Below are 16,770 nucleotides of genomic sequence, written 5' to 3' on the forward strand. Positions count from 1 at the left end.
AACTGTTGCGAGAGGTTCAACTTCTACCCACTTTGTGAAGTAATCTACCGCCACCACTAGGAACTTCTTTCCACCTGTTGCTGGCGGGAACGGCCCCAGGAGGTCGATGCCCCATTGCGCAAAGGGCCATGGACTGGTGAGGTACTTGAGGTCGGCGGCAGGTTGATGGTGGAAATTGGAATGCTTCTGACACTTGTCGCATTTTCTGACGAGCTCGATGGCCTCTGCCTTCATCGTTGGCCAGTAGTATCCTTGCCAAAGTGCCTTCTGGGTGAGGGCCCTACCTCCCAAGTGTCCGCCACATAGACCTTCATGAGTGTCGTGGAGTACGAGCTCGACTTCAGTAGGTCGCAAGCAACACAGGTAGGGGAGCATGTAGGACCGTCGGTACAGTCGTTCGTCTATTATGACATATTTGGTTGTCTGGCGCTGCACCCTTCTGTTTGCATTGTGATCCGTAGGGAGGGTCCCATCTAGCAAGAAGCTCGCGAGTGGGTCAATCCAGCTTGGCTCTGCTTCAAGGATGGGAGCGACCTCCTCTGCCCCCCCCCCCTGAGAATGCTAGGCCGAGATAAGTCCTCTATGTACACGGTTCTCATGGCGTTGTGATTGGTGTTGGCTAACCGGGATAGGGCGTCGGCCTCAATGTTCTTTGACCTCGGGATTTGCATGATGAAGTGTGACTGGAAATTGAGCAAAGCCTCCTTTACTTTTGCCAAGTAAGCGATCATAGTTGGCTCGTGTGCTTCGTATTTGCCTGTAACCTGGTTGACCACAAGCTGGGAATCGCTGCAGATAACTATGTGTTTTGCTCTTACCTTTTGTGCTAGGGCCTGCCCGGCTATCAATGCCTCGTACTTTGCCTCATTGTTGGATGCCGCGAACTCAAAGGTAGCGCGTATTCCAATTTTGTGCCACCCGGGTGTGTAGGACTATTCTAGCCCTACTGCCCTATTGGTTCGAGGAGCCATCTACATGAAGGATCCATGGCTCCTCATCCTAGTTCACATTTGGCCTAACTAGGAGAGATGCCACCCTAGCTGCTACTTCATGGGGTTTAGACTCTATTGGCCTGGGAGCCCTGGGCTAACCCGAACTGGGTATCTCGGGCTCAACCAGCCTAGGGACTTCGAGGCTGAACGTGCACTCGGCGATGAAATCTACCAAGGCCTGGGCCTTAATAGCAGTTCGTGGCTTATATTGGAGGTTGTACTCGCTGAGCTCGATGGCCCACTTCGTCAGTCGACTGGAAACCTCGGGCTTGAGTAAGACTTGCCTTAGAGGTTTGTCAGTCAAGACGATGACAATGTGAGCCTGGAAATATGGGCGGAGTTTTCAAGCTGTAATTATCAGTGCGTATGCCGGCTTTTCTATCTGCGGGTATCTCGTCTCTGCTCCCTGCAAAATTTTACTAACATAATAGATGGGTCGTTGGACCCGATCTACTTCTTTTATTAGTACTGAACTGACCACCTCATCACTTGTCGAGAGGTATAGTTCCAAGACCTCGCCCTCCTCGGGCCTGGTTAGGACCGACACACTAGCGAGGTAGCTCTTAAGCTCGTTGAACGCGAGCTGGCAATCTCGGGTCCATTTGAACCCTTTGCCTTTAATTGCTTTAAAGAAAGGCAGGTAGCGGTCTGTCGACTTGGACATGAAGCAGCTTAGAGCGGCTATGCGGCCATTTAGCCTCTGAACCTCTTTTACTTTTCGGGGTAGTCTCATATCTAGGATGGCCTTTATCTTGTTCGGGTTGGCCTCAATACCGCGCCGGTTGATGATGTACCCTAGGAACTTACCCGAGGTGACTCCAGAGACACACTAGTTTGGGTTTAGTTTCATGCTAAATTGACGCAGAATTTGGAAGACAGAATCTAAGTCTTGTATTAATTCATGCGAAAACTGTGTCTTGATGACCATGTCATTTACATAACATTATATCTTCGTGCCAATTAAGTGCTGAAATAGCTTATTCACGAGTCTTTGGAAGGTCACCCCGGCATTCTTCAGTCCGAAGGGCATGACATTGTAGCAGTACAGGCCCAACTCAGTTATGTAGGTGGTTTTTTCCTCATCGGACTGGTCCATCCTGATTTGGTTGTAGCCCAAGTAGGCATCCAAGAAGCTTAGCAACTCATGTCCCGAGGTTGCGTCCACTAGGCGGTCAATTCTGGGGAGGGGGAAACAATCTTTCGGGCAGGCTCGGTTCAGGTCGGTGTAGTTAACGCACATGCGCCACTTGCCATTTGCCTTTTTTACTAGCACTGGGTTGGCTACCCAGCTCGGGTAGTGAACTTCCCTTATGAAGTCTGCTGCGAGGAGCTTTTCGACCTCCTCGTCGACCGCCCTCCAGCATTCTGGGGCAAAGTTGCATTTTTTCTATCTAATGGGTCTGACTACTGGGTCAGTATTATGTTTGTGAGTTATAAGGCTGGGGTTAATATCGGGCATGTCGGCCGCGGACCATGCAAAAATATCTAAATTTTGAAGTAAGAAACTTACCAGTTCAGATCGTAGAGGTTCCTGGATGGAAGCATCGATCTGTAGCATCCGAGTTGGGTTTGCAGTTGAAGTTGGGATCGCGACCGTTTCTTCTGTGGGCATAGCTCGTTCTTCGCCTTTCTTCGTAGGCCACTCCAGTTTGAGGTCATCGGCCACCTTGGTTTTTCCCTTCAGGGTGGCAACATAGCACTTGCGAGACTCGAGTCGGTTGCCCTGTGCTACCCCCACACTGAAGTCTGTAGGAAACTTCATTGCCAAGTAGTAGGTGGAGACCACTGCCCGTAGGATATGAGTGATTGGCTGCCCTATTATGGCATTGTATGGGGAGGGGGTCGCAACCACCAGGAAATCGTGGTTGAGTCTGACCGCATAGGGCCATGTGCCGACTTCCACTGGTACTGTTATTTTCCCGAGGGGCCTGACTTCCTCTCCGCTGAAGCCCACCAGAAGAGTGTTTGCGGGCTACAACTCGCTTCTCTGCAACTGAAGCTGGTCAAACGCCGACTTAAAGAGAATGTCCGCCGAGCTGCCTGAATCAACAAGCATGCGCCTGATTTTGAAGTCGCTGATCCTGAGTTTGATGACAAGTGCATCATCGTGGGGTTAGTGGACCCCTCGCTCATCGTCTTCTGTGAAGAAAATGGGTTCCTCCGTCTTTGGCCTCTTTGGAGGGTTCTGTTCTTCTCGGGCAGCTTCGCGAACTGACGCCCGGGCTGTTGCCGAAGGGCAACCCGTGACTACCAAACCTCCCACTATCACGTGGATGGTTCCCCAAACTGGCCTCTCCTCTGAAGGTTGTCTTTGCGGCAGTTCGGTCGGCCTGCCACTGGACTCGGGGGCATCCTTACCGTGCTCCCCTTGCCGACTTGTCTTATTATTATTATTGCTATGCTGTACAAAATTTCTTAAGTACCCGCGACGGATGATTCCCTCTATCTCATCCTGGAGATTATTACAATGCTTGGTACTATGACCGTGGTCTCTATGGAAACTCCAGTATAAGTTTTTGTTCCTCTCGTTGGGGTTCCCTTTTAGGCGAGGTGGCCACTTTACGTATGGGGCGTCTTTGATCGTCATCAAGATCTCAGCCCGCTTCGCGTTTAAGGGTGTGTAGCCCGTCTGAGCTGCTAAGGGAGCTCGAAACGGCTGGCTCGGCTTCGTCTCCCGAGCTGGATCTTTCCTCCTTCTGTCATATGGGTTGGAGGGCTCTCGGTTCTCTGGTTGATCTCTTCCTCTGTTCTCATGAATTTATCCGCGAGTTTGAGGAATTCAGCTATAGTCGCGGGCTGGCTAACTACCATGTGCCACTTGAACTCCTTGTGTGTCACTCCTCTCTTGGCTGCTGCAAGCTACACTGCGGGGTCCAGTTGCGGTATCTGCAAGCATGCATCGTTGAATCGCTTGATGTAGCCCCGGATGGACTCTCCTTCTCTCTAGAGTACTCCGAAGATGCTCTCCTCCGTTCTGGAGCACCGCTTGTTGGTAACGAAGTGTGCGGTGAAGACCTGCATGAACTGGGTCCAGCTTCTTATTGACCTGGGGGCCAGATTCCTGTACTAGGTGCGGGCCACCCCCTGAAGGTGGTGGTGAAGACCACGCACATGCATGATTCACTGGCCCTTGCCAGGTGCATTTGGGACTGGAAGGCATCGACGTAGTCGTTGGGGTCGAATGACCCATCATACTTGTCCAAAGGGGGGAGTTTGAAATCTCTGGGCATGGGGATTGCAAGGAGTTCTGGTGAGAGGGGGGAAGGGACTGAGAGAATAGGGGCAACTTTTACCTCATCCGAGCTTGTCTCTTCTTTACCTCGGAGTTCGGCCAGGATGCGGGTGGTAGTTCGACAACTCCACCAGTGTCTCCACTACTGAGTGGGCCTGGTACTGGCGTTGCTAGCTTCGGTGTTGCCAAGCTCGATGGGCCCAGACTGTTGGTGGTCCGCCGCTAGGACACTGAATTGGTTCTCCGTGGGCGAGATCTCAGAGTTGGAGTGCCGAGGTGCTGACTTGGCGGAAGAGGTTCTCGACCCGCTGGCGAGCTGCGAGGCGGGGGTGATTTTTCTTTCCCTCCGGCCCGGGGATGAGGCCTGACTCTTGGAGGGTTTCTGAAGTTGGGAGGCTTCTCCTCGGTGAAGGCGTCCGCCCTAAGGGGAGGGCATAACCGGCTTCGGAGCGGTGTGCCGAGGTGGAAGTTGTGGTTGGTTAAGAGGCAATTGGGGGAACTGCTGTTGATAGTGATATTGAGAGATGTGGTGCAATACTTGGTGCTGCTGGAGTTGATGCTGCTGGAACTACTGCATTTGGGCTTGCATTGCCCGCATGCACTGCATCAAGTCATCAAACTGGTTTTGGCTAGTCGCCAGGGGGACAACACTTAGTTCGGTAAAGGTTGTCTCGATAGAGAGAGGAAGGGGGCTGTTCATTGCGGGAAGGTTCACAGGCGCCACTGTTCGTGGCGCATTCAGGCTGGGGATCCCATCCACCGGAAGGGGGATGGTGAACTATCTGATGCACACCACGGGGACTTGAAGTTGTTCCCCAGTGGCGTTCATCTCCGTGCTACGTCCGGCATTGCTAGAAGAAGCCATGGGTGTTGGGGTTTTTGGAAAAAATGGGGTTATAAGAGTTTTAGAAGGAGGCTTTTAGAAGCGTTTCCCACAGACGGCGCCAATTGATGGTGCGCAATCCGGCCGGTCCTAGCTGTCAACGATCTTGCCTTTGGCTGGAGCAGAAGGTGCCTGAAACGGGGAAGAAAGCGAGTATCTCTGGAGAGGGACCCGGTAAGAGTGCTCCGAAGCTCAAGTTAGTATCCTCAAAGGCAAGATAATAAACCAGATGTTGCAAAGTTCACATACCTCCTCGCTGGGGGGAAGAGAGACTTTTATAACCACTTCGTGCACTCACTCCCAAGCTCCTGTCAGGTTGGGTATCATCACCTCTACACTTCTGCCAGTTCGGGTGTCATCACCTCTGCTGGGGCAGACAACCGCCACTGCTCTCTTTGTCGGAGCCATCTCTATGACTGGAGGTGGCGGTGGCAGGTGGCCGTTGAAGTGCGGTTGTCAAGCGTCAAATCCTAAGTCAGTCAAGTGTGCCGCCTCAGGATACGAACTCCTTTGGTGTCAGGTACGGTTGTTTAGTTCGACGGCCTGGAGCCGAAGTGCTGGAGTGGTGTGCGAGGTAAAGTCTTGAGTTCGGGTAGAGGTGTGGCCCGATCTACCTTGGGGCGGGCCAGCTCGGGATTCACGCCTCGAACGTACTACTGTGCTGAACTATTGTTTCTGCCACGTATTGGATGGTCAAAAGGTTGGGCCAAATCTTCCTTGATCGTTTAATGATCTTAATCGAACTTAGCTCATAATTGAACTTAAATATATGAATTTTTGAGTTGAATAGAATTCAAGCTTTAAGTCTCTAACTCAAATCATTAACTATCGTGCCCATTTGAAAATTTGAGATCTTTCGTGTGATGGATCCTATGTCAACACTCATAAGTTATGCTTGGTAAAACCTGAAAAAAAAGACCAAAATAGTTATTTATCATCAAAATTCAGAAATAGGACTTTTAGCCGAAGCTTTTTAAGTGGTTTCACACTTGCACCAAAAAAGTTCAGTGAAAGCAACTCAATCAAAGATGACCTACAGTGTCAATCATTTGAAGGACTGTTGGTCAATGCCTATTTAAAACACAGCCTTTGGTTTTTAGAGATGGGATCCTCATGGGCAGCCTTTAAGTTATATTTGGTGAAAAAATTGGAGAGCCCATATCAACTGCCAGTAGGGGTGACTACCTTTCACGAGATATTCAAATTTGATTCGTGACGAGTTCGGTTTGGTTCGTTTTAAACTGAATTTTGAGCTGATTTGAATCTCATATATAAGCTCGTTTGTTAATTGATCCGAATTTGAGCTGAACCGAGTTTAAATTTGTGAGTTATGAATCGAATCGAGTCCGAACAGCTTTTAGGCATAATGCCAACCAGGTGATTGATAAGATCTCTTGTTAAATGTAGCCGATACTTGGGATCAAATCATGACCCCCACTGTATAGCCCTTTAGAAGATATCAAACTAAAAGGGACTATCTGCTTCGGCCTCTTTGAATAGAGCGCCTCAAAGCAGCTCAACCAATTTAACTGAACTTTTGGCTCAGCTTCCCCAAAAGGGCCCTCAGCCATTTGAAGTTCTTTGAATAGAATGCTTCAAGACAGCTGAACCAGCTGAATCAGCTGAATGGTTAATACATAACTTTACCTTCTCTTATTTTTAAGATTTGAATAAGAAAAACCATAACCTGTTTCGGGAAAATGTTTTAACGACTATTAGAATGAAATTCACGTATTAATTCATTTGTTTAAAAAATGGTCTGTTTCTTTTTATCAATTCAAGCTTAACCCAATACATCTCGATTTGTGCTTCGGCTTGAGCATTTGAATTTTGTTGTCCAATTTCCAGGTAGGATAGATTGATAATATCATAAAACGTTGGACATGCTCAGATTGGATTGTACTATATGAGGCCTCAACCCAAGCCCAACCTGAATTTAGTTTAGGCCCAAGATTTTTTGTCCAAATCCAATATGATATCTGAAAAATCAGTCAAACCAAACTTGTGCAAAAACTGTAATTGAACTAGTCTGGACTCGGGTTAGGCCCATCCAAATTCCACCTCTAACTTTTTTTGTCTCAAATTCTTTTAACAAAGCATAAGCATGTACCTGACATGGGTCCCTACTAGTAAAATTTATTAATTTGAACTACTATTTGCTTTTCAAGCTTGCACATGCCTAAAGAATATGCTTAAGATACTATAAAAAAAAAGGTATGATTCTGATTCCCTATGCCAAACAAGGTTAGTGCAGGAAAGTCTTTACACCAATTTTCCCTATTTCTGAAGTTATATCCAGTAAGTCTTAAATATGGCACAAACCCCATTTTCGTGTTGTTTCATTCTACATAAATAACACTTAACCTTCTAAAATCAAATTGTACAAAACCCATATCCAAATGGATAAATGACTAACTAAAAAAAATAATGACGAAAAAAAAATGAAAAAAATTGCCTTCATACAAAAATATAAAATTAAAGAAAAATGTTTACAAAGAAAGATTTTGTTTCACATTTCCTAATTGTAAGTGAAAATTTAGAAATTCTCATGTAAGTGATTTTCCCTTTTTTATAATACAAGGAATACTATTCATTTCAATAGTCTTTCAAATAGGATATTAGGATGTTCTTCATTCTCCTTGACCTTGTTGTATCCATTGGCTAACTGGGGCAGTTCTCCATCTTGAATTGTTTCTTGTTGCAATTTAATGAAAAGTGAGTCTACGAACATTATTTTACAAGTCAATATTTGCTTTGGCCTCCACCACCATTTTGCATGTGCCACTCATCTAGTTTTTTCAAAATAAAATACATTTTTGGGTGTATAGTGTTCTCTTAAATTTATAGGGTCCGTTTGGTTAGCAGTTGGAATCAAAATCGAAATCTATCAGAATCGGTATCAGAATGATTCATTCCTATAATTTGTTTGGTTCAAACAGGAATGAGAATGGAAATTGAAATCAACAAGAATAGGATTTCATTCCCTAGGGAGGGGCAGGGAATGGTCATTCCCTCAAATGGGGGAATGCCATTTCAGCAGAAATGGAAATAGAATTCCAATTCCATCCAACCAAATAATTAGAATCAAAATAGCCCATTCCGATTCTAATTCCAGACCCCTATTCCCATCAACCAAACAGGGCCTTAGTTTTGAAAACATGATTTTACTCTTAGTGCTCTACTTTCATGTTTAATGAAATAATATTAATTCGGATATAGATTTTGGTTGAATGGATATCAATTTAACTGTGGCTTAATATAATAAGAAATAGGAGCTTTAAAGTTGCACTTAGGAAATTTTCTCTTTAAAAATATCTTTCTATTGGTTGTTGGTTGTTGTTTGATATTATAGATTGCAGATTAAGGGGGGTTAAGGAGTGGGAATAAAGGTTTTAAAAATTGGACCGGACACGGAACTGTTTTGCCCATCGGTTCTTGGGTCAAATAGTCCAACCGTTAGATTCGAACAAATGGCCCATTTTGATTTTAAAAAATAAATGCAACCAAAACCATTCTTTAAGTCAATGGGTTGACAATTCAATTGCCCGAATCAATGAATTGCTGACCAATTCCACAGCTTTTGGCTTGGGAACAGTTTTAGGGTGAAACGGAACCGGTTACTTGACCAGTTCCTGATTCAACCGGTTCGACCATCCAATCAGGTTTGAAAACCATGGTGGGGAGAGAGCATGATGTATGTGAGGTTTTTGATTAACACCTCCATACTCGATGGACAATGTGAATGTGGTCAACAAATGCTTGGGCCTGGAAAATGATTAAGAGAGGGTCAAAATCCTTCTACTTGAAGATTTTCATGTTGTGAGACCAGCAATTAGACCACATGACATGACCACCACCCATGCAATAAAATGGCACTCCTATCCGGCCGTTCAGCATCACTTTTTTCACCATTCTTCAATCCATTCACTGACGCCCTTCTAAAAATGATAATGTCATCATCGAAAAATATTCCTAATACATGGTGGAAATGTGGTGTGGGACATTATTGGGGCAGTCTCATAGGGGGCTGATTCGGTCTCGTCTTATAAGGTCTCCACTTTCAGACATAGGCAATGGCATGGATTTTACTTCACCTGCAACATAAAAGGGGCTATGAAGGTGTTATTTTATGTATGTATAGGCTTTCTGTGATGGGTCTCAACTTTCTTTGGGGCCTTTAACAGTGGTGTGTTCATTGCAGGGGCCTTTAACGCCTCTTACAGGATCAGCTGCACCACCACCATTTCATTCCCTGAGCTTTTCATTCAATTAGGAAGATAAAAAACTAAATGCGATATCTTTAAGTCGATGGATATACGCACTCTTTCACTGAGTAGTTCAGATTTCAGAACACATCCCAAAGTCCTAAGCCTTCTGAAATGGAGTTCTAGGATTACGAAGCATTATCCAACATTTCCTTTCTGTGAATAAGAACGAAGGGTAAAATAATCATTTTTTACCTTTTTCTTAAAGGATACACGCATTGTCAATTGTTAGAAAAATTAGGGGTATTTCAAATAATTTTTCAAACATAATAAGTTTTAGCCCATTTTCTAAACAAAGGAGTAAGTTAAATATTTTGCCCTAAAATCAAAATAAGTTTTGGAACCCATATTGCTGCTAAATCTGAACTCTGTTAAATTTTAGTTGGATTTCCTGTCAATAAAACATGTTCCAACACTCTACCAACTTAATTGATACCACATATCTCACTATAAAACTTGGGCCCACTATAAAAGTGGGACCTACCATGTATCATATGTGCGGTGTCAAATGATGTTGGTAGGGTGTTGGAACTTATTTTGTTGATAGGTGATCTAGACTTATTAAATTTAAGTTTCAAAAATAAAAGGTGGTGTGGCAGTTTCCTATTGATGGTTCTATCCCCTGGGATGGAAACAAACGATGCAAGCTCCTAGACTCCGACCCTGATGATTTATAAGCCTCAATGTCAAACACTACCGTCTTCCCCTATCATTCGCACAAGTAGGGAAAATCACTAAAGGTCTGGTTTAGGGGTGGCAAATGGGTGGGTTGGGTAATGAATACCAACCCACTAGTATTGACCCATCAACCCACCCTGACCCATCATCAATCCCTATTAAAGGGTCATAACTCACCCATATTAATCCATTTGACCCATTCATATTGGTTCTTAACCACCCTCACCCATACTAACCCACCTATAATCACCTATAAATATAAAAGTGGGTCAAGATGGCTTGTATACCCGAAATAATAACTTTTGAGAGAATAATCTCTCTCAAGAGCGCCACATGAGAAAAACGAGTCAGGTAAACCCATATATCTGAAAACGCAAAGATTTTAAGTAAATGCAGAAAATAGTAGAAAATTGCAGAAAATGCAAAAAAAAAAAAAAAAACTAAAAATTTGTAGGCATTTCAAAAAAGTATAAAAAATACCAAAAAATTATAAAAAATGCAAAAAATACTAAAAATTGTAGAAAATTCAAAATTTTTGTAGAAAAAGCAAAAAATATGCAAAAAAAATACTAGGAAATTGTAGAAAATGCAAACATTATGCATTAAAGCACCAAAAAAATATAGAAGATGCAGAAAATACAAGAAAATGTAAAAAAATACCAAAAAATAGCAAAGATGCAAAAAAATACGAAAAATTACAGAAAATGCAAAAAATGCATGACTTTTATAAAAGGGCTTTTATAAAAGTATTTCTATAAAAGTTTATAAAGGTGCTTTTATGCTTTCATAAAGTACTTTTGTAAGTGTTTTATGCCTTCATAAAAGTGCTTTTGTGTAAAGGTGCTTTCATAAAGGTACTTTTAAGAAAGTGTTTTTATACTTTCATAGGAATGTTTTCATAAAAGTACTTTCATAAAGTGTTTTCATGTAAAAGTACTTTTATAAAAGTGCTTTCGTGTCAAAGTACTTTTGTAAAAGTCTTTTTCATAAAATTACTTTATAAAATTTCTTTTATAGAAATGCTTTTGTGTAAAATTGCATGTAAACACGAAAGTTAATAAAATCTATTTTATTTCACTTTTAATGTCAAACTGAAATGTGGCATGGTGGATTGGAATTGTAATGAGATATAGATGCGTTAGGAGGTTTGAGTTCGAGTTACTTCAACTGCTGCATTTTTTGAGATTTGGTAAGTATAGATAGACTTGAGCCCATCCTGAACCTAATGGGTACCCTCAACCAAACCCACCCTGACCCTTTTCCACTGACCCTCATAGTAGAGGTGTAAATCGAGTTGTGCCACCCATGGCCCAGCACGAATTTGGACCGATACAACACGACAACCTGCGGGCCGTGCCAGGCCCGAAATGATGGTCAGTGCCATGCTAGACCTAGGGTTTTAGGTCCACGGGCTAGGCTGGCACAGCACGATCGAGCGGGTCGGCATGGCTCAGCCCGAAGCATGGCCCACATATTATTTATGTATATTTATATAATATTATCTAAATTATAATTATATAATAATATATAACATATAATATATTAATACAATAAATTTTTTATTTTATTATACTAGTTTATTTAATTATTGTATATATAAGCAATTGTATACACAAAATTCATATAAAAATTAAAATTTTAAGATTTTTTGTCATTTTTTTAAATAAATAGCTTTGACCTGATGCACGGCCCTACCTGGCTCAAATGGGCTAGCCTGGCTTGTGGCACGAAACGGCATGGCATGGGCCCGCAAAGGCTTGGGCCATGCCGAGCCGACCCCCAAATTTTTCACCAGGGAGGGTGACACTGCTCGTGACGGCCCACGGGCTAGCATAGCAGGCCCACACTTTATGCGGGCTTGGCATGCTTTACACTTCTATCTCATGGGTTACTCCACTCATATTGACCCACCAATAAATTGGATAGGTATGGATGGGTCAAATGGGTTGGGTCAAGATTGCCAACTCTACTCTGGTTGAGAGGAGTTGAGTAGTTGTAGAAAATAGGGAGACATGGTAACATCTATTCTTGCAGACGAAGAGGTACAACTCCCATTATCATCGTACAACTAGCGTATGGTGTTTCTCCTATGATTTGGAAGGAACATGGAAATAGTGGGTATTTTGATCACCATTAGTGATTCTTGACTGCTTCTTCCAATGCGCTTTTTCCTTCTAAATCCAAGAATCCAATTCCTTCTACATAGGCCATTTCCCTCTCAAGGTCTCTAGCCCCAAAGTCCTGTTGCTGAAATAGAGATAACCTCATGTTTTAGACGAAGTGATGTTGCCTCTTACTATTCCCAATGATACATAGCATGTTTTAATGTATGCCACTTGGAGGTTTGGGTTTTAAAGCACCAATCTTGGTTGGTTATTTTATCTAATGTTATATCTTAAATTTAGTCATAACGGTTAATTCAATCTTAAATTAGGAGAGAGAGAGAGAAGAAAGATGTTTGGCGAGCAGAACAAAGTTTGGTAGCACTAGATTATATTATTATATATAGGGCGAGCACAATTAAAAGGGAAAAGACCCTTATGCTCTTCCTATAGTTAAAATATGAAAACAATGATAAAAAAACTATTTTAAATAGACCAAACAGACCCTAACTAAATAGAATAAAAGCATAAATGTAAAGTAAATTATTCCAACACTCCCCTTAAAGTTGGGACATAGATGTCAATCATACCCAATTTGTCACACAAATTGTTATTCTATACATGATGAAAGCCCTTGGTGAAATGTTTGCAATTGTTCTTCTGAGTTGATACATAGAGTGCATAATTATTTGCTTTAAAGTTTTTTTCTAATAAAATGCTTGTCAACTTCAATATGTTTTGTTCTATCATGAAGGACTGGGTTAGCAACAATGTTGATAGCAACTTTGTTTTCATAATAGAGTAACATGGGGTTGTTAATTGCAAAACCCAGTTCACCTAAGATGTTTTTCATCCACATGATTGTAGCAACTCCATGAGATACAACTTTGTATTTTGCTTCAGCACTAGACCTAGCCACCACACTTTGCTTCTTACTTCTCCAAGTGATTAAGTTTCCTTCCACAAAGGTACAATACCCACTGTTAGACTTTTTGTCATCGATTGCTCTTGCCCAATCAGCATTGGTATACACTTCAACCATCAAATGCCTTTGTTTCTGGTATATCAAACCTGGTTTTGTGAACTTCTTGAGGTGTCTAAGGATCCTTTCGGTAACTTCAAAGTTAGTTGTCTTAGGATTAAGTACGAATTGACTAAGGACACCCACTACAAGTTTCTAAAACTTCTTCACATATTTCAAAACCTCCCTTGATTATCTCCCGACTGATGGTTAGATTTAATGGTGAATCAATTGGCTGCACCCTTAGCCTATATCCTCTAATAGATCTAATATATATTTCCTTTGGGAGATAAAGATGCCCTTTTGAGAACGAGTGACTTCAATCTCAAGGAAATAATGTAAGGGTCCTGGATCTTTCACCTCAAATTGAGTAGCTAAGAATTTTTTTAGCTTATGTATTTCAGTCTTTTAGTTTCTTGTGACCACTATGTCATCAACATACACAATTAAAGCTACAACGTTTCCTTCACCTTTCTTCACAAACAAAATATGACCTGACTAGCATTGTTTGAAACCCATATAGTGTACGGTTATGTGAAACTTACTAATTAGGTATGAGATGACTGTTTTAATCCATATAATGATTTTTTTTAATGTGCACACCTTCTGCTCATTGCCTTTGACACAAAAACCTAGAGGCTCAGCCATCTATACCTCCTCCTCTAGGTTACTATTCAAGAATGCATTTTAATGTCAAACTGGTGAAATTCCCAATCAAGATTAACTGCCAGTAAAGGGAGAATTCTGATAGAATTCATCTTTGCTACTAGACCAAAGGTCTTTGCATAGTCTACTTCATATACCTATGTAAACCCTTTTGCCACCAATCGAGTTTTGTACCTTTCCACCATACCATCAGCCCTATGCTTCATTATGAACATCCACTTGCATCCCATTGGTTCTTTTCCTTCAGAAAAATTCATCAATTCGCATATGTTATTTTGTGCAAGGCATTAATTTCTTACTTCATTGCATTTGTCCATTCAGGTTTGGATAAGGCTTATGTCGCATTCTTAGGAATAGAAACAATGTTAATGGAGGAATGAAACACACGACTTGAATGTGAGATATGGAGACACAAAGTGAGAGATATGATGATTAGTAGCATAGAATCTAACACCATTTTTCTTAGCAATATGAAAATTAAGATCATCAATAACAGGGGGATCAATATCAAGAGGTTCAGGCATATCAATGGGAACAAGTGTACCTAGATGATGATGAGTATCTGCCTATGGAGAGTCTGATGATGTTGGTTGCATAGTTTTAGGTTCCATGGCTCTTGAACTTTATTGGCTCTTATGACAATGAAGAAAGATATGGGATGGAGGAGGGCTAGGAAGAGGAGGTAATTTACCTATGTGTGCTTCTCCTCAACCCTACTCTCCCCCTAAGGAGAAATTGAGAAAAAAACGTTGACTTTCAAAGAAGGAAACATCCATGTAGACATAGTACTTGCATGAAGTAGGATCATAGCATTAGTAGCCATTTTAAGATAAAGGGTAGCCAAGAAAAATATAAGAAATGACATGAGGATTGAGCTTACCACGAGTAGGGGACAAGCCATGAACAAAACAACGGCACCCAAAGACACACATTGGAATAGGAGATAAAGGAGCCACAGGAAATAACAATTGATGTAGGGCCTTATACTCTAGTAACTGAGATGGCATACTATTGATGATATATGCAACACACATAATGGCATCCATCCAAAAACATTTCAAAACATTCATATGGAGTAATAACCCACGAGCCACTTTGAGAAATGACGATTTTTTCTTTCAGCGACATAGTTTTGATAGGTGTTTTAGCATAAGAGCTCCAATGAAGAGATCCACACGAAGCAAAAAATTCCGTGAGATCACTGTGAAAGTACTCATTTGCATTGTATAGCTGGAAAATATAAATATCATCTTGGAATTTAGTAAAAATCACGTGTTGAAAATCTTTCACAATCTTTGGCACTTCATCTTTAGATCACATAAGAACATAAAATGAAAATAGACAAATATGAAATACTTATATCCAATCTCAAAAGATAGAGTAACAGGGCCCTAAACATCAAAACAAACAAATACGAAATAAAAATTCAGATCTTTTATTTCTTAAAGGAAAAGAATTTCTATAATGTTTGCTCAATTGACATGTCTAACACTATAACTCACTAACTAACAAAGATTTAAATAACTCTGGAAACATAAGTTTTAATGACTCAAAAGAAAGATGACTATGCTATAAGTAGGTATGACTCTTACTAAATGAATTTAAGGACTCTGTAACCACAAGACAAGCTTTATCCTAAAACACACATGAAGAAGGAAAGAAGGTAACTGAACAATTCAATGAGTGAGTAATACTGCTAACAAAAAGTAAATTGATAAGTAATTTAAGTACATATAACACATTAGAGAGGATAAGACCGAAAGGAAGGGATATGGTTTGTTGACCAACTATCATGGAGAATGATCCATTAGCCAATCTCACCTTATCTCTCCCAAAGAGGAGGTTATATGCATGAAATAAAGTTGACTTACTAATCATGTAGTTTGGGGCTCCAAAGTCAATTATTCAGAGGGAATCAGATGTATGAGATGAGAGATGGAAAGTAGTGGTAATGTTACTTGATGTAGACGCAAAGGAGGTCAAAGGAGTAGGACTAGAATCCATCTGGTGAAATGTCTTACCATATAACTCCAGATGGTCATGAAAAGAGTTGATAATCCCTTCGTTGGGGTCAGAACTAGAGTGTCGCTCCTAAGGTACCATGGAACTAATCTCTTGAGATGCCACATTTGCTGAATTATATTTCTTCTGATTCTATTGGGTTGACTTCTTGCTCAATTCTTGAGCCCATTTAGGCTTGCCATGAAGTTCTCAACATGTGTCTCTAGTGTGTTTTCTCTTTGAATAGTGAGTGCACCAAAGTTTTTCCTTGTCGCCCACTCTCTTTTGTGAATCACCCTTCTTATAAGAGCCTTTGAATTTGTACTTCCTCAAACCGACTCCCCCTTTGTACAATTCATCATACTTTTTTTACTATCTTCAGATTGAACTAAGGCATAAAACTTCCTGAATTGAGGGTAAGTCCTTCTCAATATTTATACCCTAACAGACTCATATGTAAGATTCAACCCCAAAAGAAAAACAAATATTCGTTGTTGGGAGGCAAGTGATTTGTTGGCCTTTGCATCTTCATTACACTTCCAATTCACAATTCACATTTTGATATGATCTAGTTCCTTCCATATTGATGTCAGATCTGAGTAGTACATTGAGAGATTTCTCTCCCCCGCTTGAAAGTGAAGGATTGAACTTGCAGTTGGTATATCTTTGCATAGTGCCTCTTCTCCGAATAGGCAGATTTCACTTGCTCACATATTTCACAAGCAGTTTCAGCTCATATAAATGTCTTTCTTACTTGTGGCAGCATGGAAACCAAGAGCCATGACATCACTATACCATTTTCTTGGTTCCACCTGTTTTGTTCAACATTTCCAATATTTGGTTCCTTTACTTTACCAATAATATGCCCTATTCCACCCTAGCAATAATGTAGAGTTTAATTCCCCTAGATCATTCAAGGTAATTTAATCC

Source organism: Nelumbo lutea, chromosome 8, assembly GCF_056320005.1.
Source record: "Nelumbo lutea isolate HS-2025 chromosome 8, American lotus-T2T, whole genome shotgun sequence".
NCBI lineage: Eukaryota > Viridiplantae > Streptophyta > Magnoliopsida > Proteales > Nelumbonaceae > Nelumbo > Nelumbo lutea.